The 26,932-nt window shown below is 41.2% G+C and overlaps 1 protein-coding gene across 2 annotated transcripts in view; it reads right to left on the bottom strand.

Moving 5' to 3' along the window:
• Window positions 1–26,932, bottom strand: part of Ces5a (carboxylesterase 5A) — a 257,321-nt gene that overhangs the window by 52,776 nt on the left and 177,613 nt on the right. For both annotated transcript variants that reach the window (XM_090357626.1, XM_090357627.1), the window contains one exon: window positions 10,859–10,986. The gene's annotated coding sequence lies outside the window, so the exon portion shown is untranslated. The remainder of the gene's footprint in view (window positions 1–10,858; window positions 10,987–26,932) is intronic.

Genomic DNA, 26,932 nt, shown 5'->3' with positions numbered 1-26,932 from the left:
GCTGAACTGCAGTCATACAAGATGTCTGGATTCTCCCAAACCAGTAGTCAGGAACAGGACTGTCAGTGAGTGAGCCAAGCCAGGGCAGAGAAATGGCCCCATTCGTTGTGTATTGGTTGCATCCTTGTTCCACACCAGATTATAGATTGAGGGAGAAGAAGGACTTGAGGTGGAAATGTAGTTCCTTTATCTCAGTTAAATGTTTTCTAAAAGGGCAAAAGTGAAGGGAAATGGGTTTCTTTGGAGTAAGCTGTAAGCCAGTGAAGGGAACCATCAATGAGATGTGATGGGCACCATGATTAGGGTGTGTTAGGCAAACAAGGACAACACCAGAAGTTATGCCTTGCAAGTAAGTTTTTATAAGATCTTCTTCAGGTGGATGAGATGCCAAGGTAGACCAGCAATCCACTCCTGAGTACAGCCTCAATAAAGGTTGAGAAGCACGAGCCTGCAATGGTATGCTGAAGGCTAAGCAAGAAGTTGCATGTTAGATACACCTACTGTCCTGCCTCCTTCTAGGTAAAGCCCTGGGCAAGTTGGTGTCCCTGTGCCTTTGTTTCCTCTTCCATAAAATGGAGAGAATAATAATAATCTCCATACAGTCTACCAATGGAAACCTCACCAAGACTGTCACTGCGTACATATTGCTTAAAAGAATTACTGTTACCTATAAGTTTTCAATAAAGCTCATTCGTGATAATTTGGTGATGGTGGTGATGGTACAGATGATAGGACAGGAATATGAAATGAGGAAAGAACTTTCAGACCAAGATCAAATTATGGAGAAGTTCATTCACTGTGGGACTAAATGGAGAATTTCATCTTACGGGCCGTAAAGGCTCTTCTATTTGAAAATAGAATTCCAGTAGACAGAGCCTCCTGGTCTTCAGTACAAAATACTTTTATCCCCTTTGCTCTCTGGTGGTCCCCCACAGCATGCAGCTCAGCCAATTTCCTTACTTCAGAGCTTCCTGAGGGCTAGAGGGACTAAACTCAACCCGACAATACACAGGTTCTCACCATGAAACTCTGTCACAGACCCCTCATACCCCCATGATGTGGAGCTGTGAGATGTGTGAGGAAATCCCCAGGGAAGACTAAATCCAAAAGAAACTGCTCATCATCCCTCTCTCTGCCCTATTCTCCGGGTCCTTCATCTGCAACCATCTCATCTGCCACACAACCATCTGCAACCATCTCTTCTGCCACACAACCTTCCCAGCCAACCAAAAAGTAGTACTAACAGGTCTCACGTGTGGATTGACACTGGATAATTGTCTATTCCTTCTTCTGCTCTAATTGGTTCTTTTCTCCTCCCCTGGACCCTATTCATTCACCACTGAAATAGGCATGGATCTGTCTTTGGCTTCCTTCCTGCCACTTGCCAATGGGCCCCTCTGCTTTCTTTATAGCCCCCTTGAATACTGAACCCTTCTGTCAAACTCTTTTTCTCACCTGCTGAGTACCACCTATTACAATCCTCACTGACATATCCCTTCTTGAAAACCTCTGGCCAAAAAATTTAGTCCATAATCACTTTAGTTTTGGGATCTAATTTCCTCAAACAGATGATGTATTCTGTAAGAAAGTTCCCTTAACTGCTGGCTAGCAATGAAAGCTCTGGTTACCCAGAGCTTCCCTGTGAAATGAAGCTCCATTGTAGTGAACAGCTTGATAATACATCTTCCCTTCCTTTTGTTATCTCTTCAATCACCTTCCAGTATTTATACCTTGCTAAGCACATTACATTCATTCTATCCTCTTCCAGGTCCAGGAAAATGTATACTGAGCTGGCACAGCCCAGGTGGCTTCCATCTTCTTGCTGTGCCAACCCCCCAACACCCACAGGATGTCTTCCTACTCTGTTTGGTCAGAGTAGTGTCCCATACATAGTCATGTCCTGGTTTGCATGCAGAAAAAGAGAAGGAGCCCCAAGGAGGCAATACTGTACCCTCTCTATATCTTTTCTGAGTCTTCAGTAAAAACTTGGCTGCAAAGGAGGCTGGACACATTCCCAGCTTTGAGTCTTAAAAAGAACAAGGAGGGATGATTGTGATGGATGATACAGTCTCTGCTACAGAATTGAAATTAGACCTTCCCATTTTCAGCTCTCCAACATATGCTAAAATAAAGGTGGTGCTTTGTGGACTTCTCCCAGAATAAAGAGAGTGACACTATCATCCTTTACAGGTAAAGAGTCTGTCCCGCTGTCTTCTTTGAATTCACAAGTCTGGCTCATGGATTTTTCTCTGTTCTGTGGGTTATTCTTCCCTTAAAAAAAAACCAAACTTGTTTTCTTGTTGAGGTGATGTACAGGGGGGTTGCAGTTTTTCTTCCTTATTTTAGCCCTATGAGTATATTTTATGTGGTTTGATATCCTAATTTCGAAGAAAAGAAAAAGAAGGAGGGAGAGGACAGATATAGTTCACATAGAGAACAAGAGGTCAAACTGGGCCAGAGAAATCCTGGCCAGCTGCCTGCTGTGGTTCACCCATGACACCTCCCCTAACCAGAATGCCTCCCAATAAATACCACCCCAAAGAGACCACAGTGGAAGAGAGATGTATACTGTGTGGGCTGACTGCCGAGCCTAGCCTTAAACCACAACAGAATCAGACATTTTAAACAGAAAACCCCACTAATCAAGGGGGCAGCACTATTTGGTATTGCCCTAGGCCACCTCTTCCATTGTCAGCCCCAAGGCCTTAAATCAACTCTCCAACCTCTAAGGAAAAGAACAGCTATTCTCTTGGGCCTGGCTGTTTTCATGCAGAAACTAGACAGTGGAAAGGGATTGAGCCACCAGGGTCCTCAGATCCTCCATGAAGCCATCCCCTTGCTGTCGTCAGTGTCAGTTGCCTAGCAACTGCCTTTGGCAGATGGTGGCACTGAGAGCATGCCAATCTCTCCCACAGCTAAAAATACATTCCGACGACAACAGGTCTATTTTAAAAGATACAATGCGCTCCCAACGTCTTCCCTTGTCTGCGAGGAACTGTGCTGTGCCCGGTCTCTCTGGGCTTCTGATTCCATCTGACAGGGTGGAAAGGAGCATTCTAGGAAAAAAATCCATAAGGCCAAGAACCAAAGTGGTATTTAGACATCCTTAGAGATGAGAGAGCAGGGAGAGAGAAGAAATAGAGGAGTGGGAAGAAATAGTTGGCAGTAAACATTCTCAGTTGGTCATTCATATCTTTTACCTATTCAAGAGGATAAGGTTAAGAAAGAACAACCATAGAACCACAGAAGCTTAGAGCTGGAAGAAACATAATCCTGTTACATAGCTAGTAAAGCAGAAGCCTTGAGAATTAAGAGAGAAGAACTAGCTCTTTTCCAGTGCTCACAGTGCAAGGGCTGGGCACACAGACCTCAAGTACCTGGTCCATTTAGCTATTCTGTTAAGTCACCATAATCTGCAAACCCCCACCCACTGCCACTGCAAAGAGAGTAGTGATTCCATTCAAATATATGTATAGCCAGCCATTCATCTACACAGTATTTACTAGGCTACCCCAGCTCCAATGTACTAAGTCCTAGAGATACAGCAGGGGCAAATACATTTGGTTCCCATCTCCTGTGGATTGAGACCTCCTAAACGATATAGGTATTAGACACAAAAGCACAAGCGTGCCTCATGGTATAGGACACCAGAGTCAGACCCACATCCAAGCTGACCTGCAAGCTCTACAACCTAAGGCCATCATTTAACTAGGACTGCAATATCCAACTCAGTTAACTTTGAATTTTCTACAAATTATAATATTTCTAAATAGATTCATGCCTCAGTATTGCATTATCTGAAGTTCAAATTTAACCATATTTTATTTGCTTGATATACCACCCCATGCTTCACTCATGTTTTGTTGCATTTTTTGTTTGGGACACGATCTCATAATGTAGCCCAGGCTGGGTCTTGAGCTCACACTCCTCTTGCTAGCAAGTAGGTGTCATTTCCTCCCCTCTCAAGCAAGTCTTAGCCAGAGTCTTTCCCTGGCCAGCTCTCAGCCCAGTTGTGACAGAAGGGGCATGGCAGCCCTTCCCCGAAGGATCTAGATTTTTAAAAATATCTACAATTCGACAAGTGTCTTGGCAAAGGAACTAAGAATCAATGAGTCTTCGCTTGGAGTTCTGGTCACAGGGCTAGAAGTTCTGTTGGTTGGGTTACTTGTTAAAAAAATGTAAATGTGAGGCTCTACCCAAGTCTTACTGAATCTGACTATCTAGAGGAGAGCATGGCCTTTAGCCCAATCCCATGCAACTCTTTGGCCTCTACAATTTGAGAATCCGAAGTGTGAAGATTTCCTGGGGAAGCATGATACATAAGGCTGCTTTGGAATGTTAGATCCTGGTTCAGAACCTGGCACAACAAAAGGACATTAGTGGGAAACTGGGTGAAATTCAAACAACCTCAGTAGTGTTTTTTCATGGGATTGTAATGATGTTAATTGCTTTTCTTTGATCACTGTACCGTAGTTATGTAAGATGGTAACATCAGGGAAAGCTCAGTGAAGGGTATATGGGAACTTTCTGTACTATGATCACTACTCTGGTGTAAATCTCAAATTATTTTTTTAAGTCTTAAAAAAAAATGCCTGCTTTGCTCAAAGCCTGCTTTGAGGCCTTTCCTCAGTCCCTTCATGCATCAGAAGCCTCATCTGCAGGCTGATTACTTTAAGCTGGCATAATAAGCAAGCATTAGAGTCCCCCCACCACAACACACACACACACACACACACACACACACACACACACACACACACACACACACAGTACCCGAGAGCTTTGCTTCTCTTCCGTGCCATCCACACTGGGACTTAAATGTCAACCCCAATGAAATACATTTTAATCTGTCAGTGTTATCAACCTGGCCAAGGCCCTAATTGGATGCCAGGCACACCCGCTGAAGGCCATGCATAATTCATCAGTCGGGTGACTGGGGAAGGCCTTTCATCCTGGGCCAGGGAGAGAGAAGGGAAGAAGGAGGGAAATGAGAGAAAGAACACGGGGAAGAGGAAGGACAAGGAGAATAAAGGAATGGGAGGGGGGTAATGAGGCAGCAAAGGAAGAAAAAGAAGAGAAGATAGGAGAGGGATAAACTGGAGGAGAGAAAGGGAAAGGAAGGGGAGAACTGGAAAAGCTACCAAGAAGTGGGGTCAGCAGGGAGGGGTGAAAGGGACCTAAAATAACATTCACTACATAGCACTGGCCACCCCGTGTTCAGTTCTGTTCAGGAGTCTTCATCACACCCCCTGCCCAGGCAAACTCAGACCTTCCTTCCTTAGTTGTGCTGCCATGTACCAGGGAGCTCAGTGACAGGTTGACTACTGACAAGAATTTCCTATAATGTTGCTCGGAACATCTGCTTTTCTAGGCCATGAATCCTCTTTCTGTGGGCTGATATGTTGCTCAATAACAGGTCACCACTGCCTAGCATGGTCCCTATTGTTGATGGCTGAAGGGTAGATTTCTAGTCCCAGCCATATCAGAAACTACTTTAACCAATCAACTCAAACAGGATTTGGAACTCTTCCACTTGTGCTCCCTGGCTCTGTGAACATGTTTATTCCCAGCTACGCTATTCCACAATGCCACTCTCTGCTACTCAAAGCTCCCCACCTCCCACTCTATCTCCCTTCTCCCAAGGCCAAGACCACCCAGGAAAATCCAGTTATACTGGAATTGGAAGGGAAAGCTCCTGTTCTGTTCATTGTACATAGTGCCACATAGCTAGGCACACAATCAGTTCCTACTCTCTGCTTTCCTCAGTCCTAGCCAGCTGGGCTTCCACTGCACTTAAACTGTGCCAGGTCTGGTTATCAACTGACTCCATGTGTCAAAGCCAACAAACACTTCTCTGACTCTACCTCTGAGCTTACAGCAGCACTGACTTTCCTCTCCTTAGCACATAGTCTTCTTAACTCCTAACACCATAGCCTTCTGCTTTGCCTCCTGACCCAGACACAGCATGCTGAATCCTTTTCCTTGGACCTTGATTTCTGAGAACCCCAAGACTCAATTCTCTGTTTTAAAAAGCTATGCTGTTTAAATAATTTGCTATGCTGTAATAAATAATGAATATAAGCATTCAAGAGGGTACTTGAAGCTTAAAGAAGAGATCAAAAGCAGAGATGTATTTTTAAGACTGTTTTAAACAATAAAGATGCATTGTTTCACAGTTGCTGTGAGAAAGGAATCTTGATGTCAATGTCTAGATCAGGTCCCTCTAGCTTAGGTTCTCTCTCCAGGTTGTAATCAAGCTATTGACTTGGGCTACAGTCTCATCTGAAGGTTGGGTAGAGGACTATTTGCTCGCAAACTCATCTGTGTGGTTGATGGCACGTTGGGTTCTTGGCAGGTCCTTGAATTAAGGGTCTCAGTTCCTCACTGGTCACTGGCCTTAGATCTCCCTCAGTTCTCTGTCATATGGGCTTCTTGATATATAACACAAGGACAGTTAGCCCGCCTCAGAGCAAAGGAAGAAGAAGAAGAGAAAGAGCACCAAGAAAGAAGCTAGATCTTTTTATAACATGATCTCAGAAGTGACATCCATTGTCTCTCTGGAATTCTAATTGCTGGAAGTGAGTCTCTAACCCCAGCACACATTGAGGGGAGAGAATCACATAGAGCATGAACAGCAGGACTTGGGATCACTGGGTATATCTTAAACTAAGCATGTCCGTAACAGAATTCCTGACTTTTCTTATCCCAAACTTGCTCCTGTCCAAGTCTTCTCTATGTACTTTAGAAAATACGATATCAGCATTCTAATAACGGTGCTATCAACAGATAAGCTGGAATTGCAGGGTCCAAAGTCCCCTTACTGCTTGGCTCTGAAACATCTGTCCCACATGGGAATTTGCAGATTCAGATGGTAGGAAGTGAAGGAGTCGTCATCCTCCATGAACTATCATCACAATGAGATACCGACACAGAGGTGCTCGGAGCCTCTCAGCTTATCCTTCCTCTCCTCTCATCTGCTTTATGTCTACTTCATTTTTCCAAATGAGGGTCTTGCTAATCATTAGTCACCCAAAGCCCACCTCAAAGGTATAGTTGTGGTTCAAAGGAGGGAGAAACTTCTCAGAGATGAGGTGTCCTCATTATCTGCCTCTCACCAAGTCCCCCATACAGCCTTGCCTTGGTGGCTGCATCTGCCACCATTTCGGCTATATGAATCCCTTTTACCTTAGAGTCACGAGTAGGCTCCTTCCCATCCTAGTTGAACTGTTTCTCAGAAAGGCTTTTCCTGAATTTACCACTCCAATTTGGATTCTAATCCCCCATCCTGTTAGTTACGGAATGAGTTAAATAATCAGTCCACTTTGCCTGCTTCTTACTCTGTCCCATTGTACCATGAACTGCATTTTGCTACAGTAATAACTTTAGTGTCACCCATATAAGAGAAATTGAGATACAAACATAAAGAGATTGTCTGGATCTTACAGATAGTAAGAGCCTAAACAGTAAGAAGAGAATCTGAATCCAGATTTGCCCAGCATCCAGTCTATTCTTTTCACATCGCAACGCCTCCTCATGCCTGGCGTTGGAGTTTGGAATATTTCTACCTCCCAGGCTCAGCATTTACATTTGCAGAATTCAAACAGTTCAGAGATTCACTGGAGCACTGAGGGTTCTTTTAATATACCTTTATCCCTTCCCACTTTCTCACATCTATAAATCTAAAAGCCAGGCTCAGTATCTCTACCAGAATGGGTCCTAAAGTGAATCAAGGACTGGGCAGAAAACCTCTGAGCCTTTTCCAAGACTACATTAAAGGCTCCATGTCTTGGAGAAGACTCTCTGTGTCTGTCTTCATCAAGGACTCCTTTCCCTAATGCTCTGATCTAGTATTTCTGTAGAAGAAATGGACTCTGTATTTAAGCCTCAGCTCAGAGCCCTGTATCCTCCCATGACCTCTCCTCACTTCATTGCCCAGTCGCTACCCTTGTCCAAAGGTGCATGTCAGAATCAACCATCTAGTAATCACATACATATGAAACTACCCTTGTGAATGATTTTCTTTTAAGATTTAACAAAAAACAAAATTCACTTCTTTTTTTCATCAATTTATACATTCCAAAAATGTTCCCCATCTGTTCTTTCATTTGATCTACCAAAAGTTATTAGGTAGATTGGATATAAAGCAACCTGACTGTGGAAATGTAGAAATAATCAGAACTGGTGTATTCTGAGCTCTTTCTCTATACCCAATCATGTGCCAAGAACTTTCCATGAGGAAGACAGCATTGAATTATTACAAAACCCCTGGCAATACCTGTTGTTATCCCCAGTCTTTGGAAAGGAAAACAAAGGCTCATATATATTGGCAAATAAACATGTTGTCCTTGAACTAACAAATAAAGACATGATTTGAATGTTGGACCCCAACTCCAATTAACTGTTAAACTATATCCAAGACTGGGGAAGGTCCAAGGAGCTAGAGACACTTGTCTTAATTCTCAACAGACATTCTTTTTGTATGAATTTGTTTTATATTGCTATAACACAATTCCTGAGGCTGGGTACTTAATAAGGAAGAGTGGTGTATTTATCTTTAAGATTTGGAGACTGGAAATCTAAGCTAGGGCAGTCATGAGGGTTCAGCCTCTGATGAGAGCTGTATTATGCATAGCATCACAATGTGTAGCATGTGCACAAGAAAGATCATCTGGTGAGATAGGAAGCCAAGCCAAGATATTCAACACCTGAATTTTGTTTTTCATTCATGAGGTTTGAAGTCAGGACCCAAACACTATCCTTGAGCTTTGGTGCTCAAGTCACCTACCACTTTGAGCCACAGTACCACTTATGGTTTTTAGTTCATTAACTGGAAATAAATCTCATGGACTTTCCTGCCTAGACTGGCTTTGAACCACAATCCTCATATCCCAGCCTCCTGAATAGCTAAGATTGCAGGCGTGGTCCACCAGCGCCCCACTTCAGAGTTGTTCTTTTAATATCAACCTGCTCTTGTAAAAACGAACGAGGATCATGAGAAAACTACATTAATCTCTTCCAAGGTTAGTACCTCAAATTACTTAATTACTTTCTGCTCTACCTCTTTTTTATTGTTGGGATAATGTATAGAGGGGTTAGTTACATTCTTCAGGTAGTAGATGCACATATTCTCACATATTGATACCCCTTCTCTTGTTTTTGTCCCCATTTCCCTCCCCCTACTCCATCCTAATCATCTTGTTTCCCCCCTTTCCTATTTTGAATAAATGAATATATATATATATAATATACAAGGCCAGATACAGTAACAACATGAGACTACTCTACCTCTTAAAGGTTGCTGTTTCTTAACACTGCCACAGTAGAAGTGAAAATTCTAGCATGTGTGTTTTTAGGAGATATATTCAAATTGTATCTAAACTACAGCAATTCTTAAGGTTTTTTTTTCTTTTTTGTTATTATAAAGGTGATATACAAATCACCCTTTCCCTCACTTTCTCCCAGTTCTTCAATTCTAATGTGTATTTTCATCTTTTGGGGCTTTTGCTAAAATAAATTAGAATAAAGATTTTTGAATTGCATATCTGGAGAAAGGCCCAAGAGTCTGTATCATCACCAGTCATCATTAGGCCCTATATACTCAGCCCTTGAGAAGTACCCTCCACCCTCCCTCCCATGCAGAATCTTCATAGGTAGGTAAACTCTTATACTAAGCAATTAAGCATAACCTACTCTTACTGTTGCAAGTGACAGAAACCCCAATTGAAATTTTAGTTTAAGACAAAAAAAAGGAATTTACATGTAATTCAGATGTCCTGTCTTACCAGGAGTGGTAGCTTATGCCTGTAATCCTAGCTACTCAGGAGGGTGACATCTGAGGACCAAGGTTCAAAGCCAAAAGGACCTGAGACTTTTATTAATCTCTAGAAAACAGGATGTGGGGCTTGGCTCAGGGTAGGGTGGTAGCCTTGAGCTGAAGAGCCCCAGGGGCAGCACAGTGGCCAAGTTCAAGCCCCATGACCCACAACAAATAACCACATGCAGGCATGACTGCAACTAGGAGTGCTCCACTGCGGTATCTTGGCCTGCTCTCATGTCTGCTGAGCTGTGTGCTTCACATGGGCTGTGTTCCCAGGCTCAGCATAGTGATGCAAAGGCTGCTGGGAAGACAGAGATATGGTGAGGTGATGTGGACACTGAAGCCCCAGTGGGTAAACAGGAGTCAAATAGGAACTAGCCTCTCCTAGTTCCAAGCTTTCTCTACTCTAGAGACTTTAGGTGTTCCCATAGCCTGATCAGCACGTCTGGATTGGCCAGCAGCATCAAGGCTATGGGCAGGTTAAGGAGAAGGTGGGTAGAAGCACATAGTTGGTAGCATCCTCATAGACCCCACTGAGTAGAATTAGGGCTTGTCTGGGCTGTAACTGAGCAGATAAGTAGATCAAAACAGGGACCAGATGCGAGCAAAGAGGAACCCACTGACTTCTGAGGAGTACTTAGAATGGACCCCAAAGCATGATGGCTTCAGACCACGTGGCATATCCACTTCCTCCTGGGGGGGAAAAATGCTTTCAGAAGCTTCACTGAGGAAAGAGACTCTTGGCTTACAAGCCTGGTTGGCAGGCACACCGCACAGATGGGCTGCTGACAGCATCCCCCACCGACCCCCTCCTCAGAATCCTCAGAAGGGGGAGCGAGCAGCAGGCCTCCCGCACATCCCCTCCACCCATGTACTGACAATCTGGCTACACCGAGTGCGTGTGCACCCACCCACCCACCCACACCAGTGTCTGTACCTACATTATATCTATACCAGTCTCACTCAGCCTCCAGGGCCCCCAAACCTGGTCATAGCCTCTTGACAATAGTGAAGCCCAAAAGGTACATTCAAAATACTCACCAATCAAGATAAAGTACTATTTTCATGAGCTCTTTTTTGAAAACATCAAAACTGGCACAAAGAATGTATGCGATGTACCAATTTGTGTCCAGACTTGATGCGATGACAGTGTCCTACAGGACAAGGCTCTGTTGAGGTAAACAAGGCCATGACAACGAAGTCAGTATTTTGTTCACAGAGGATACTGTTTTATCCCTTTAGGTTGTTTTCGTTTGTTTTACATAGTGTCTAGTCTGTCAATATTACTTCTATGATTCGTGGTGACCAAGATAAGGGGGTCATCTCATTCTCCTTAGCTTAGTCTCAAACATAATAAACCTAACTCCCTTCTCAGCCCCGCAGTGGCTCCCAGCACTGTCAGGATATAAGCAGAATCTTTTACTTGCTCCCAAGTCTTCCTGGTCAGATTTTTCTGTCATAACTACCAGTGGCCCTTGGAAACATGACCAAAATTCCTGATCATAGAAAGTAGAAAGTGCTCAATGGATATTTGTTAAATATCAGTACACCAGTAATCCACAGGTGAGATTCTGAAGTATATGCCACAGCCTGAGCCTCGGGATCTGTAGGTTACATGAGGTCATAAAGAAAGTGCCAAGCATTTGAAGGGAGGGGCGGGGGAAGGAAGGGAGAGAAGAATTTTGGTTCATACTATTATGGAAGCTGAGAAGTCTCAAGATCTGCAGTTGACAAGCTAGAGACCCAGAGTTATTGAAGTGTGTTTAGTCCAAACCTAAAGACCTTAGAAATGGAAGAGTTGATGAAGAAATTCCAGTCTGAAAGCAGACTAGAGGCTTGAGAAAAACTACTGTTTCCTACCTGAGGAATGCAACTGTAACCCCTCTATAAATTACCCTGACAATAGAAGAAAAGAAAAAGGAAAGAAAAGAAAAACTATTGTTTTATTGAACTCAAAAATAAAAATAACCAGATAAACACAAAACAAAAACAAGGAAACCAAATCCACACAATCAGCCAGAAGGGCTTTCTATGACATTTGTAGGATTAGGAGTTTGTTTATTTTTGTTATTGTTATTGTTCTATTTAGACTTTTATATAATTGGCCTACCCATGTGAGGGTGGGAAATCTGCTTTTTTAGCCTGAGAAAATGGCTCAAACGTTAACTCAAATGTTAATCACATCTGAGCACTCTTCAAGCACAGTCAGAATAATATTTAACTATCTGAGTTTGCAGTAGCCCACATGAAAGTGACCACCACATCCATCTTAGAATTCCATTTCTTTTTTTTTTTTTTTTTGCCAGTCCTGGGCTTGAGCTCAGGGTCTGAGCACTGTCCTTGGACTTTCTCAAGGCTAGAGCTCTACCACTTGAGCCTCAGCACCACTTCCAACTTTTTTTTTTCTATGTATGTGGTACCGAGGAATCGAACCCGGGTCTTCATGCATGCTAGGCAAGCACTTTAACCACTAGGCCAAACTCCCTGCCCCTAGAATTCCATTTCTTCTCCTCCCATATAACCAAAGTCCAACCATCCTTCAAGGCTTAGCTAAGAACTGCTTCTCTCTAGAAGTCTTTCCCCTCAGACCTCCTAACTCTGATTTTCATGTTCAGAATGCATTTGGTATTTTTTTTTATATATTTTCAAACTATCAACTTTGGATTCTCTCTGGACAGACGTCTGAGTGCAACTGCTTTGTCTACATTTCTCTATGAACCCTCCTGGTGGTTTCATTGATGTACCTCCCTACCCCCATTTAGCACATCCTCCCATCCATTCACAGTCCACCTGTTTGTCCTGGGGACCATACAAACTATGAGACAGGCTTGCCTGCCAACCACCTCAAAATTACCAAGAATAGAGTTTAATAAACAGGAAGCAACATACAAAACATTGAGTCAGAGATGACACACAAAAGCTGAAATCACCACTGCTGCCAAAACTCAGCTTTAGATGGGTTCTTCACTGTTGCCAGTGCAGAGAGCCCACACCTGGGGTCTCATGTCCTCCAGGCATATGCTTCACTTTCCTTCCTCCTTTGGGCCTCTCCAGCATCTTAGCAACAGGCCAGTCCTTTTGTGATATCTGAGAATCTTCTTCCCAATCCTCAAATAATTAATGGTAGGAAGGAAGAAGAAAGGAGATAACTTTGCATTTTCTTTGCAAAAATGCAGCCTTTGCAGATCTACAGGCTACCAGTTTCCCTTTTATAGTGTGTGTTTTGGAGGACCTGCTAGAGCTGGAGTGTCCATTCGGGAGTCTTTTTGGATCTCTCTGCCAGCCAGCTAGTTAGTTCCCAAGCTCCTCCTCCTGTCAAAGCACCTGCACGCTGAAAAGCCAACTGGTCCTCTGGTGTCTTTATACAGTTATATCCAAGCATACAATCTGTTTCCCCAAGTGGCCCTTAAGTTTTAGAATAAGTCATGAGTCATTGCCTTTTGTGTCTCTTTGACTTTTAGTAGTAGAGTCTCCTGCTACTAATGGATTTGGAGGTAGGGCATATGGCATATAATTAGAATTAGATGGGGTCACTAGGTTGGGGCCCTTGTGATTGTATTAGTGGCTTTATAGAGAGAAAGAGACAGTAAAGGTAGCAATCTTGTTGCAGCTGTTAGTGATACCCTAAACCACCTCTGAAGAACCCATTACTCATCCTCACTAGCAACGAGGACCTCACCAGATTCTGACACTCTCACTGGATCTCTAGGTCTCTAGAACCCTGAATAATGGTCTTTTCTAATATCCCAATGTCATTCTTATTTTTTAAGTTCTTATGTTTATTTTAAACAACATTCTATATAATATACATTTTGATGATTTTCTCTAAAGAAAAAAAATAATGGTCTTTTCTTTATAAATTTCCCAGTATGTGGTATTCAGCTGTAGCCATAGAACAAATAACCCAGATGTTCTTGGCAAGGAGGAATATGATTCTGCCAGAGACTTTCCCATAGCAAGAACAACCTTGTTATTTTTAGATATCAGAGGTCACGTCGAAATTAAGGGTACTTTAATAAAATGCGATTTGACTACTATTATATGTAAGGAAGTGCATTTTGTCACCTGAACTGGGTGTTTGCTGTGCATAGAGCATTGTCCTGTTTGCTTCATGCCTATTGAACAATTGCATCCTTTGCATGACTCTAAAAAGGGAGTGTTGTAATGACACACTTTTTCTGTTGAAGGAACTGAGGCACAAGTATGTTCAGGTAGAATACAGGTGACCAAGCAGATTTGTAGTATTTTCAGAAACCAGCATAGTGAAATAAACATCATAAGAGGAGTAAGCAGAAAGGGTATTTCCTGCCTCTGGAATTCCCTTACCTGCCTTTCCACTAGAGAACTTGACTTGGCCATCAAGATCAAACTCTGGGCCTGTGTTCTTTGCTGAAGTCTTTTCTTAGGGACTTCTGAACACTCAGCTGAACTTTTTCTTCTTTGACATAGCACTGATCAAGCCCTATCACCTTGTGTAATAGCCATTTTCATGTCTGCCTCTTTCCTTGGGCTGAGGGATCCTGGAAGATCTGGTCACGCTAGGCTCCCAGGACCTTACCAGTCCTGGGCAGGGCACAGAAAAGGTACTCAATAAATCGTGCTCATGCAGCAGCATTTTTCTATGCCTCCATTCCAAAGGGATCCACTCACTTTCTACTTCCCAGAGCAAGTGACTGGCCTTTGCTTTACTTTGACTTTATTTTGTTCCTTCTGACCTTGTCTATTACAACATAACTATACAAAACATACAAACCACACACATACAGAGAACCAGATGAGTGAGTAGAAAATGGAGATGAGGGGTAGGTGGTAGCCAAGACAAGTGGGCATCCTCATACCAAGAGATCCCTAATGCATGAAAGGTGTAAATGAGATGTGAATACTTTGGCCTATGTAGGAAGGGCTTTTGAACACAAATGGAAAACTACTCCTGAGCATAATTTCTGTTTTGCTGCAGCTAATTTTTCATGTGATCTCAGCCTGAGCCCTGTCTCTCAAGGGTCATCCTCCTCATTAATTCCATCATGACTACAAGCTCACTGTCTCCATAATTCTGTGGGATCCTGTACCCGTGTTGGGCACATGCCTTGCCAACATGCCAACAGTATTATCTACCCCATAACTGGTGATCCTGATGAGTTAAACAGAAGTAGCAAAATGCTACAGAGAAGCAGAAAGTCTTCTTTTCCCATTTCTAAAAAGCCTTACCCCACCTCATTCATTCAATTCCTTCTTGATTATTGAGTCCCCCAGTGGGAAAGCCACGATGTCATCTTCAAGTCCCTAGAAATGCAGGCACCATCAAGTAAGACAAAAAGCACTATCTTTTCCCTTTTGTCACTGGAGGCTGTAGCACATTTCAAAAGTAAGATGGGCTCTGATTATTAAAAACTAAATCCTGGCACACAGCCTGCCTTTCACATTAATCTTGCCAGCAGATGCAGACTTGCAAACACACTCTCTGGCTCCATGCTGAGACCCAGCTTCCCTGCCCAGTGTCCATGCTGAGATTCTCTAAGGACAGCCATTTCTGTTTGGAGAACCATGAAATCAGCTATTTTCTCTTTAAAGGAAGAGTGGGCTAGCCTAGGGCTTTAAAGGGGCAATGAGAGTCCCTAGAATCCTGCCTGAGGAACATAATTGAATATAAAGAGATACATAGTAAGAGTCCTTTGATGTAAGTGATAGAAATGTCAACTAATACTGAGAAGTGTAAAGAAGGTATGTTTGCTGCTGTTTTGTTCAGGTTCGTTTTGTTTTACTTGAAAGTCTAAAATGTGAAAAATGCCTACAAGCTTCAGGCATGGCTGGACCTAGGTGCTTGAGTATCCTCACTGTGAATTTGTATCCCTTCTCTAGCTCATATTTCTCAGTGTACCTTTTCACTTGCAGGCAAACTCTTCCCAGGTTGTTAAGAGATTGTGCTCTCTCGCTCTCTCTCTCTCTCTCTCTCTCTCTCTCTCTCTCTCTCTCTCTCTCTCTCTCTCTCTCTCTCTCTCTCTGTCCATCTCCCTCTCTCTCTCTCTCCATCTCCATCTCTATCTCTGTGTGTGTGCATGCACGTGCACGCTCACATGCATGTGTACATGCACACCAGTACTAGGAATTGAACTCAGGGCCTTGTACTTTCATTCAGCTTTCTTGCTCATGACTGGTGCTTTTCCACTTGAGCCATACAGCCAAGATTCATTATCCCAGCTGTTAAGTAACCCTGGTAACAAAAGTCTGTTTTTATTAGTTCCTACAAAAGTCTCATAAATGACTCTTGTTGTACAACTCCTCGAGCTGTTACTGTAGCCTTGGATAAAGTACACTAACTGGCCACGTAGGACACATGAAAGAATAGCTAGAGTCCACACTACATATATCCTCAAAACCAATAATATAAGGAAAGTTCACTAATAAAAACAGAGTTAAAAGTTAGATAGAATATGCAATTCATTCTGAGCAGTCTTCAGAGTAAATAATAACAGGGAGATTTAAAAAAAAAACTGAGCTCAGAACTCAGTCATACTAAACTACTTTTAAAGGGCCCTTTTCCTTTTCAGTCATCTGCAGGTCTAAACATGTTCATCATGAAGCCTTACGTAGACATTATGAACAAGAACCTGTAGGAGAGGCTTGCAGTAGTGGCTTAAGATGTAGGAAAGGAAATTCAAACTCTTCAGTACACTGAACATGATCAATAAATTGGATCTTATTAATGTTTATGGAATACCTTCTACCGCAAAAATAGCATGCATGTTGTTTTTAGCTGCAGACTAGATATGCGTTGAGTTATGTCATTATTAAAGTTATATCATTATTAAAGGCTATAAAACAAACCCTAGACAAATTAAAATAATTGAAACCATGCAAGGTATATTCTCACTAGAGAATTTAAATAGAAATCAATAAGAAAAGGAAAAGGAAGGAATCTCCAAAGACTTGCAAATTAAACACACACTTATGGGTCAAACCAAAGGGTTTCAGAGGAAACTAAAAATATTTTAGCTGAATTTGTATAAGAATGCAACAACCCTCCAAATTTTTGGGGATGCACCTAAAGCTGTGCTTAGAGAGAAAATTACAATTTTGTTGACACTACACTGATGAGATAACTGAAGATTTATAGTGACTGAAAATGATTGTGTCACTACTCCAGTTTTGTATGTCTTTTTCAAAATAATATTGGCTAGTTACAGAAGAAGATATACAAATAGTTAATAAACCTTGGAAGAGTTTTCAGCACTAATATAAAGTCTAACTACAATGAGATATCATTTCATACCCACCAAACTTGATGATCCAAGAGTCTGACATACGAAATATGTATTCTTCAGACCAAATGGCATTATGTGCCTTGCTTCTGAGCATGTAAAATGGTGCCTGAATTTCCTTAAAATGAAATGTGTATCTATCCCATGCTCCAACAGTCCACTCACATTTGAATAGAAATAGGTTCATATGTGCACCTAAAATGCACACTAGAGCACTCATTACAACCTCTCACTCACTGAATCCAAATGTGGGAAATATCAAGAAAATAGATAGATAAGTAATGATGTATCAATAACCAGGATGAATTTTCAATAGCATTATGAGGGACAAAGATCATGCAGCACATATCATGTGACTTTCTTCACAAACTATTGCAGAACAGTGATGAAATCATAAAGCTAAATGATAGTAAACAGTGGTAGTCTTGGATCTGGGGAAAGCTGAATAGAAAGAAGCCCAACTTTCTAGTGGGTAATGATTTTAGTCTGATTATAATTCTCTAACCTCATGAATTTGAGCATTTAATAGTCATCTTTTATCATTGTATATAATTTTACTTTTGTTTACAGATATAGCACTTTATACAAATCATTTTTATATTCTTCCCCCTTTTCTCCGTTTGATCTTTTGTTTGAGCATTAGGAGAATCAGGATGCTTTTATGAATGAAGAAATTATGAAAAGATTTGCACTGTCAAGGCCACAGTGCAAACTCCCGGGCAGTACCTGAGGCTCAGGTGTTAGGATTCCATGTCCAGGGCTCCTTAAACAATCCCTTGGTTTCCACCCTGTGCAGCCCTCTAGCTCTCAAGCATTGTAGTCATGCCCAGGGGATACAGTAAATGTTAGCCTTCTCATCTTTTATCTTTTTCACAAAATCAAGTTCTGCCTAAAATTTTTTTTGTCAGTCATGGGTCTTGGTATTGTCCCTGAGCTTTTTTGCTCAAGGATTGTGCTTTATCACTTTAAGCCATAGCTCCAGTTCCAGTTTTTTGGCGGTTAATTGGAGATGAAAGGTCTCACAAACTTTCCTCCCTGGGCTGGTTTCAAACTGCAATCATTTGGTCTCAGCCTCTGGAATATCTAGGATTATACACCTGAGCCACTAGTGCCTATTAAATTCTCCCTAAGATTTCACTGAACCATGAGTCTGGGAGGAGAAATGGAAGAGAATGACAAAAGGAGTGACATTGATCAAGATGTTTTATACTCACAAACTGGCAATATAGAATTGAAACCTGTTTGTATAACTACTTAATAAAAAAATATTTCTTTGGTAATGGGTACCAAGACATGTGAAAGGGTATCAATATATGTGAATTAATGCACCTTCTATCTGGCAAATATCATGTAACCCTTTTATTAATTACAATAAAAAAAGAAAAAATATTTCTTTGAAAGGTTTGAGATTTGCTGTTGTTAAAGGTGCTAAAAACTTAAAAGGATACAGGGGCTCATTTGCATCTTTGTGGGGTACCTTACAAGACATTAGAGATGTATATTTACTCCTGCCCAAGACATGGCAAAAATTAGATGTGCTGGAAATAATATAGCCTCCCATTATAATACCTGAATATGCTCAGCAGAAAGACATACTGGGGGAGGAGAGGTTTTGTCCATCCATGTGGTATGTCAGCCTAGCATTCTCTGTCTGAACTCTGGACCACTCCATCTGCCATCTTGACCACAAGAGATCTGGACCAGAGAAACTTCTCTAAGAATCCTGTGGTGTCTCAGACTATACCTTCACCTTCTTCTGCATATCCCACCTGAGGGGTCTTATCCTAGGGAAAAATCTCTCACACATCATTGGTGAACCACCACCACATAGAGATCACAATCGAGATCTTCAGGAGAAAATACTTCCGTTCTCTTGTCTAAGGAGTCTGAACGGACCCTCAAAGCCTCTGAATGATTTCTAGTTGCAAAATCTGCTTTGTAAACACTTGGGTCCCCTTGCTAGTTCCATCATAGCTGACAATGCATTGTTGAGACTCTTCTCCTTTAGGGACTTGTTGCCTCACCCATAAAAGGCGATTGGAGGCTCCTGACTACTGATTGTGGAGAAGACCTACATTTAAAAATTTAGGTTTTAAATAGGAAAAACTTCCAACTAACATGGGAGCTTAGATCTCTGGGGAAGGGAGGCCAAAGTCATCTTCTCCGTGGAATCTAGGACCAACTTTTTCCATCTATTCCTGTGCAGTGTGGCTCAGACCACTAGATGGCAATAGCTGTTACTTAACTATTCAGAAAAGGGTGTGGGAAGAGTCAAGGGATCTGCCTGCTTTAAGAAAACTAGGCCAAGGCTGGCTTGTTATATCACTGCTAATAGAAGCAGCCAGTTCAGTCTGGATTTTTCTTTATTGCAGGCAACAATGCAAGGAAACTTCCCGGCTGCTATGCATTTCAATGCTAATTGCTCAGCTTTAAATCAGTTTTTATCTCCCAGGAATTGGTCCTTGAGGCCCTGTCCACCTTCCCCCATATAGGCCTCTCTTTCTAAAACTTTATACCACCTCTCTCCAGCCTGCCTGTGCTAATGCCTCGTTCTCAACCACATTTGAGGCGCATTTCTTGTCCTGCCTCTGAGTCTCAATTTTCTTCTATAAGCACTGTTGATGTCTAAGCCTGTACAAAGGCCTAAACCACAGCCATACTGGGGTAAGTAGGATATAAGCTCTGAACTCAAGAGAAAGAGGGAGCTATAGCTTGAGGCACATCTGCCTCAGCTGTCATTTGCTGTATAAATGATATGAATGGAGTCATTTGAATATTTTCTTCTTCATGTTCCTTAATTTTTCAATGAGATTAATGACTCACTTATTTCATTTATTAAATATGTTCATACTAGCACTAGTATATTCAAGGCTAGCTAGCACTTGATGAGCAACAACTATTGATTGAGCACCTACTAGATGTAGATAAACTTGATTTGACACCTATTTCAATGGTTTGGGTTAAAGTTTGTTTACAGCTGTACAAGGAATCAGAAGCCAAGTTAAGACTTGAACCTAACTTCAAGAGCTCTGTTTCCAGCTATTTTTACAAAGAAAAAACAAGTCACCCAAAGCATACCACCAAAGAATCAGAAAACCTTGCAGAAGACCCTGCCTGTCCCAGTATGGCTGCAAATCAGCCATTTCAAGCAGTCCTGCCATTCTGATCTTGGTGATTTGTCTTGGATTTATCTTAAGGGCTGTCATATACCTGGGGTAAGACCTCTCCTTGCACCTCAGATTTTTGCCTATGAAGTAAAAGCAGTTTGATAGATCAATATTTCCCATATAAGCCTACTTATCAAAATAACTTAGGGTCCTTCTTAAAAATGTATCTTTGGACCCCACACCAGGCCTGCTAAAATAGCATCTGCAGGGTAAGGCATAGAGACCTATTTTTAACAAGTGAGTCACTTGAGTCTCAGGATAGAAAGGTTAATAAAACATCCTAGATGATCTTAATCACATTCCTAGCTCTATCTCTATTGATCTCATGACCACTTGGTGGGTCCTTGGTTCACCTTCCTACAGACTCTTCATAAAAACCACAGACCCTCTTCCTCTAAGACCCCAGTGCCTTCCTACCCTTCACAGATTTGATAGCTCCTTCCTTTCTAGAAGGCACTTGGGCTCTCATGGGAGCTGAAGCTGTTTAAATAATGAATGGAATTTACAGTAGCATTTGGAATTCACTTAAGCAATGGAAACATGACTGCAGTAAAGCCTCCTTAAGAATTCCTGCCCCCCCCACCCTCAACTGGATAAGAAAGAAGGCATAGTTGCTTATCCTTTGCCTTTCTCAATATTCAAATAAGGATTTTTTGACTTGATTCTCAATTTCTACATTGTCCATTTGAAAGATTAATTTCCATTCCCAGGAGAGCAGTGCTTCTGGGTCTATCACACTAGGGCATATTCAGGTCCAGGACAAGGTTACTGGCCGCTGTATCATGATGAGAGATCTCATGGGGAAAAAATGGAAAAGAAGCTTAAGGCACACTGCCAGCCCCAGCCATAGACTATTGCTCCTGCTAAAAATCTTCCAATCCTTGCTCTTTCTGTTTGCAGAGTCATCAAACAGCATCATTGAGCAATATTAGCTGCCTGGGGATTTTCTTCTTCTCTCTGCTCAGTTTCTATTGCAGGCCCTGCAAAACTCTGACCTTACTAGCCTCAAACAACACTGACATTTTTACTGTTAGGCCATGCCTTTAGGTTAAGAAGATTAATGGGTTAAAGACTGAGTATTGGATTCCAACCATGCGTTGGGTTCTAGAAAGTCATCTATAAGTCAACTATCCAACAATAACACCAAGAAACAGACTACCCCAACCCTCAGCAACTTGAAACATTCATTTATTCTCATTCGTGTATATCTGGATTTCTGAGGCAGCTCTACTGATCTCATTTGAGACTTTGGCTCTGGCCTTGATTTAGTTCAGGTTAGCTCGAATTGTCTCTCAATCCTGCTTGAACCAGTAGGCTAGCCAGGGCACCTTTCTTTTATGATGATCGCAGAAGCCCAAGAGGGTAAACTTACTAGAAGGTACTATTGACCTCATACTTATTCACATCCCAATGACCAAATAATAGCAGGGAAAAGGGTTCTGCCTACACATGACACACAGAGTGCAAAATAGGAAGGAATTTGAAGGTTAAAAATGGAGATATTCAAGCACATGAGGGCCACTCCCTGCAGGTGTGATAAAGCAGGGAGAAATCCTGCAGATTCTGGAGCAGGGCTTCATTCGGGATTTACTCAAACAATAGGAACATGGCTTCAGTAATGTCTCCATGAGGAGGGAAGGGGTGGAAGAAAAGGTATGAAGCAAAGATCTCAAACTCCACAGCACAGCTCTTACTGAACGTCAATTTCCTCCCCATTTCTAAATGAAAAACCCATCTAATCAGTGTCTCCCTCTTCTGGTTGTTTTGTTTAGGCAAATCACAGTTGAGGTTTTTGTTTTAATCAGACTGGAAGGGTCACTGCCAACCATCTCATCCCATCCTCTCATCTTCTAGAGAGGAAAGAGGCTTCCCGTTGGGAAATCTTTTTATTTGAAGGACTAAAGAAACTCAACCTCATGAAAAGAGGACTAAAGTTAATAAATTAAAGAACTTCAAAATCCACAAAAAGAATCAAATAAAAAAGGTGTTTCTAGAAAAATTCTATTAAGACACTCATACAAGGGGAATATATATAAGGGGCCTACATATAAAATAATCAACTGGGGCCGGGAGTTTGGCCTAGTGGTAGAGTGCTTGCCTGGCATGCATGAAGACTTGGGTTCAATTCCTCAGTACCACATACATAGAAAAGCCAGAATTGGTGCTGTGGCTCAAGTGGTAGTGCACTAACCTTGAGGAAAGCCCAAAGACAGTGCTCAGGCCCTGAGTTCAGTCCCCAGGACTGGCTAAATAAATAAATAAATAATCAACTGACATTATAAGTTTGAGTACTTAAAAGTTTTTTTAAAAAAGTGACTACACAGCTCAGCAATGGTGGTTTACACCTATAATCCTAGTTTCTCAGAGGCTGAGATCTGAGGATTGCAGTGTGAAGCCAACCGAGGCAGAGAAAGTCCATGAGATTCTCACCTCAAATTAACCACTACAACAAAAAAGCCAGAAATGGATCTGTGGATCAAGTGGTAGACTTGAGCAAAAAAAAGGTCAAGGACATCACCTAGACCCTGAGTTCAATCCCCAGGACAGGCATAAAATAAAATCATTATATCATCTAAAATGTAAGATAATGGTTTAAAGACAAACTAAAGAATAAAAAAAGGAAAAATCACTGAACTGGAAGACTGAATCAAGTATTTCACTTCACTCAAATAACACAGGAGCAAATACAGATGCAAACTAATAAAGTAAAAAGATGATGAATGGGTCTAGTAACACCTAAATCCATTCAATAACAGTTCTACACATCTAGAATAGAAAAATCTAGAGGAGAAAAAAATACTTAAGAGGTAAAGTGAGACACTTGAAAAGAAAGATGAGAGTGTCTATATTAAAAGACCCCTCAACTTCTGAGAAAATTCAATCTTAAAAGACCCACATTTAAGTATTTTGTGAGGAAAAAAAAACTAGGAAGATAAAACTGAGAAAATTGACTTTTTATGTCTTCGTCAACTTGGGCTACCACAACAAAATACTGCAGACCAGGTGGTTAAGCCACAGAAATGTATTATTTCACAGTTCTAGAGGCTAGATGTCAGTTTCCAGGTGGTCTTGGGAAGACTCTTATTGGCTTGCAGATATCCTTTTTCTTGTGTTCTCAGATGACAGACACTGAGAACATACCCCAATGTCTGTACTTTTAATTCCATCTTGAGCACTTCACAGCTTCATCTAAACCCAATTATTTTCACAGTCCCTTCTCCAAATACTATCATATTAGGGTTGGAGTTTCAAGTAATGAAGCCAGAGGGGAGACACAATTCAGTCAACAACATCTTGCAAAAGAATGAAATCAAGTGATATCAGAATTCATATTGGCACCACTGAATAGAAATAGAAGCAACAAGATATGAGACAACTGGCATCAAGCCTACAATTTAATACCCAGTAAAACTATCTTTGAAGTTAAGAAGAGGAAATTAAGATGTTTTCAAACAGGCAATAAAGTATGACATTGCCCCACTTGTAAGGAAATGGAAAGACTTGGAGAAAAAAATCACATTAAGCAAAGTAAGCCAGACTCAAAGAAAAATAAACTCTACGATTTTACTCAGTTGTAATAAGCAGTAAATGTCTAGGATGGTCCTAGCAGGGAATCATAATAGTTCAATAGATCTGTACATATGACCATATAAAATGATGCTAATCAAAATGAACTCCAAGATATGGAAACAAGAGGGTTTTGTTGTTGTTGTTTCTTTGTGTTTTTGTTTTTTAATGTACTGCATGAAGTTACTTCTGCTCTCTTTCAATTTCTTCCTCATTGGTTTATCCCCTGTTATCACCATTTCTGATTTTAGTACCCTTTTTCTTTTCTTTTTTTTTTTTTTTGCCAGTCCTGGGCTTGAGCTCAGAGCCTGAGCACTGTCCTTGGACTTTCTCAAGACTAGAGCTCTACCACTTGAGCCTCAGCACCACTTCTGGCGTTTTCTATGTATGTGGTACTGAGGAATCGAACCCGGGTCTTCGTGCATGCTAGGCAAGCACTCTACCACTAGGCCAAACTCCCAGCCTCAGTACCCTTTTGCTTGTATATAAGTTTATCTGATTTGGGGAAAGGAAGGGGAATAACAAAATGGTGATACAAAGGACAAAGGGTGAACCAATGTAACAGGGATACTCACAAGACACTATGCTGGAAATGAATTTTACAACTTGGAGAGGAGGGGAGTGGGGGATGGCAGTGGGGAAAAAACAAGGGAGAGGAATAACAATGTTCAACAAGAAATGTACTCATTACCTTATTTATGTAACTGTAATTGCTCTGACATCACCCTTACTGTAAAATGTTTTAAAATGTAAAAGAAAAAGAATTCTTAGACAGAATGAAACCATATAAAATAAAGACAGGAACCAAAGAAACAAGCATGGGATACAAAAAGCCAAGTTGAACAAAAGAATGCTGAGACATTAAGAAATGTTACTAATTGAAATATATGTTGATACTCAACAAACATTACTAATTTATAATAAAAAAACTAAATTATATTTAGTATGGTAAGTATTCAAGTAGAGAGAAGAAAATAAATACAAAAGGAAAGCAAAAATGAAAATAAACAGCATTTTAGTGGTTTTTACTAGGAGAATCTAGGAAATAATTCAGTATAGATATTGATGTTTAAAAAATACACCAATTTATCAACCTATTACAATAGGATGGGGGTTGAATAGTTCTAAACCATTAGAGAAGAAGAAATGAAGTTTTCAAAAACATTCAATAAGCACAACAAAATAGAGAGGAGCAGTAAAGGGGGAAAATAACCTTACAATAAATCAAAGTCTTTAAGCATATCAGTAATATCAATAAGCATAAAGGCTGAAGTCTCTACTGAAAGACAGAAGAAACTCTTGGTTTGTTTTTGTTGGGTTGCTTTTATTTTCCATTGAGATCTTATTAGATAACTTAGGCTGTCTTCAAATTTGAGATCCTCCTGCCTCAGCCCCCAAGTGCTGACACTGCAGCTATGAGCCACCACACTTTACCTAAGACAAATTTACTAAGAAATAGCAGCAGCAGCTGGGGTTGGTGATGTTGGGCTGATGTCCAGCAAGAGGATCACAAGTTCAAGATTGGCCTGGCCTACATACTGAGAACTTGCATCAAAAATCAGAAACAAAGAAATATCACAGCAAAAAATGCATAAAGCTTCAGAATATGATGGAATAGGGCTGGGAGTTTGGCCTAGTGGTTAAAGTGCTTGCCTAGCATGCATGAAGACCCGGGTTCGATTCCTCGGTACCACATACATAGAAAAAAGCCAGAAATGGTGCTGAGGCTCAAGGGCTAGAGCTCTAGCCTTGAGAAAGCCCAAGGACAGTGCTCAGGCCCTGAGCTCAAGCCCACGACTGGCAAAAAAAAAAAAAAGAATATGATGGAATAACCAAGTAAATATAAAGATGGTGACATTGTTAAGCTGTCTCTGAAAGCCTCATTTCTCTTACAATGCGATTGACAAATGCTAAAACCAAAAAACCTGCCTTTTGAGCTAAGTGTGCCGGCCTTTACAGATTTAATATTTCAGTAGCAATTGAAAAATACACATCTTTTCAGGAAACAAAATGAGGACATTTCTGCACGAGATGCAGAAAGAAAGATTGGGAAGAAAACAAAATTTGAAGACTTGATAGAGATTTTAATTTGTTGGCTCCGACTGATATGACACCCAAAAGTGGGAGACGAGGTCTTTCCCCCTACGCACACCCCAAAAAACCTTGGTGGCCAAACAGATGGCAGGCACATTTTTAAACCTCTTTTAACACAGTAACTTTTTTTTTCTTTCTGCTTGCTCTTTATTCCTTTAGTCTAAAGTCCCACCAGCTGCCACTATCTCAAAGAAAATGTCAGGGGCTTATAGCTGCCTATTCCTGTTCTCAGCCCAGTACAGGACAGGGGCCTAGGATCCTACGGCAGCTATGTTCCTGGAGGCACACCAGTGAAGGGGTCAGAAATAGACCGCTCACAAAATGAATCTACCATTGAGGTTCATCCTTGTCTCCCTCCACGTCTAAATGTATCTACATCCAAAGTAGTTTTCCCCCAATTCCTTGCAACATCTTTATAAGGCTGATATTATTATTGTTATTGTTATTATTCTCATTTCATAAAGCATAATAGAGAAGCCTAGCATCTATCCCTGCAATCTATCATCTTATAACCTTGAGTGATACTTTTCCTTCTCTGGACTTCAGTATATTCCTATGAGCAACGTACTAGGATAAATGTCCTCCAAAGTCCCTTCTACATGTAGGACTCTGGACCTCTGTACTATGGCAGATAGCCCTGATATTCTTCTTGGAATGCTGGTTTCTGGACTCTCTTTTTACTCCAGTGAACCCCCTTGAAACTGGGAAAGTCAACTCTGGTAACTGCATGAGGCTACAGTCCCTCCCCCATCAACCTTTTAAAACCACACATTTAAAGTGGTAGAGAGCTTTGAAGATACATTTAAATCTCCTTTCTTACTTATTTAACTACATAATTTTAACTCACTAATCTTCTCTCAAAGATATATGCTTCACATGTTAAAGAGATTTTATCCACATTTAAAATCATCCATTAGCAATATAGAGTTTAAGACCATTCCATATTGTGGACTATTGTCCACAATAAATTTCACTGCCATTAAATCACTGTACGTTACATGGAAAAAAAGAGGTTCCACGATGACCCC

This window comes from Megascapheus bottae, chromosome 24 (genome assembly GCF_031878675.1).
Source record: "Megascapheus bottae isolate mThoBot1 chromosome 24, mThoBot2.hap1, whole genome shotgun sequence".
NCBI classification, from domain to species: Eukaryota; Metazoa; Chordata; class Mammalia; order Rodentia; family Geomyidae; genus Megascapheus; species Megascapheus bottae.
This window is presented reverse-complemented; position numbering and strand designations above follow the sequence as displayed.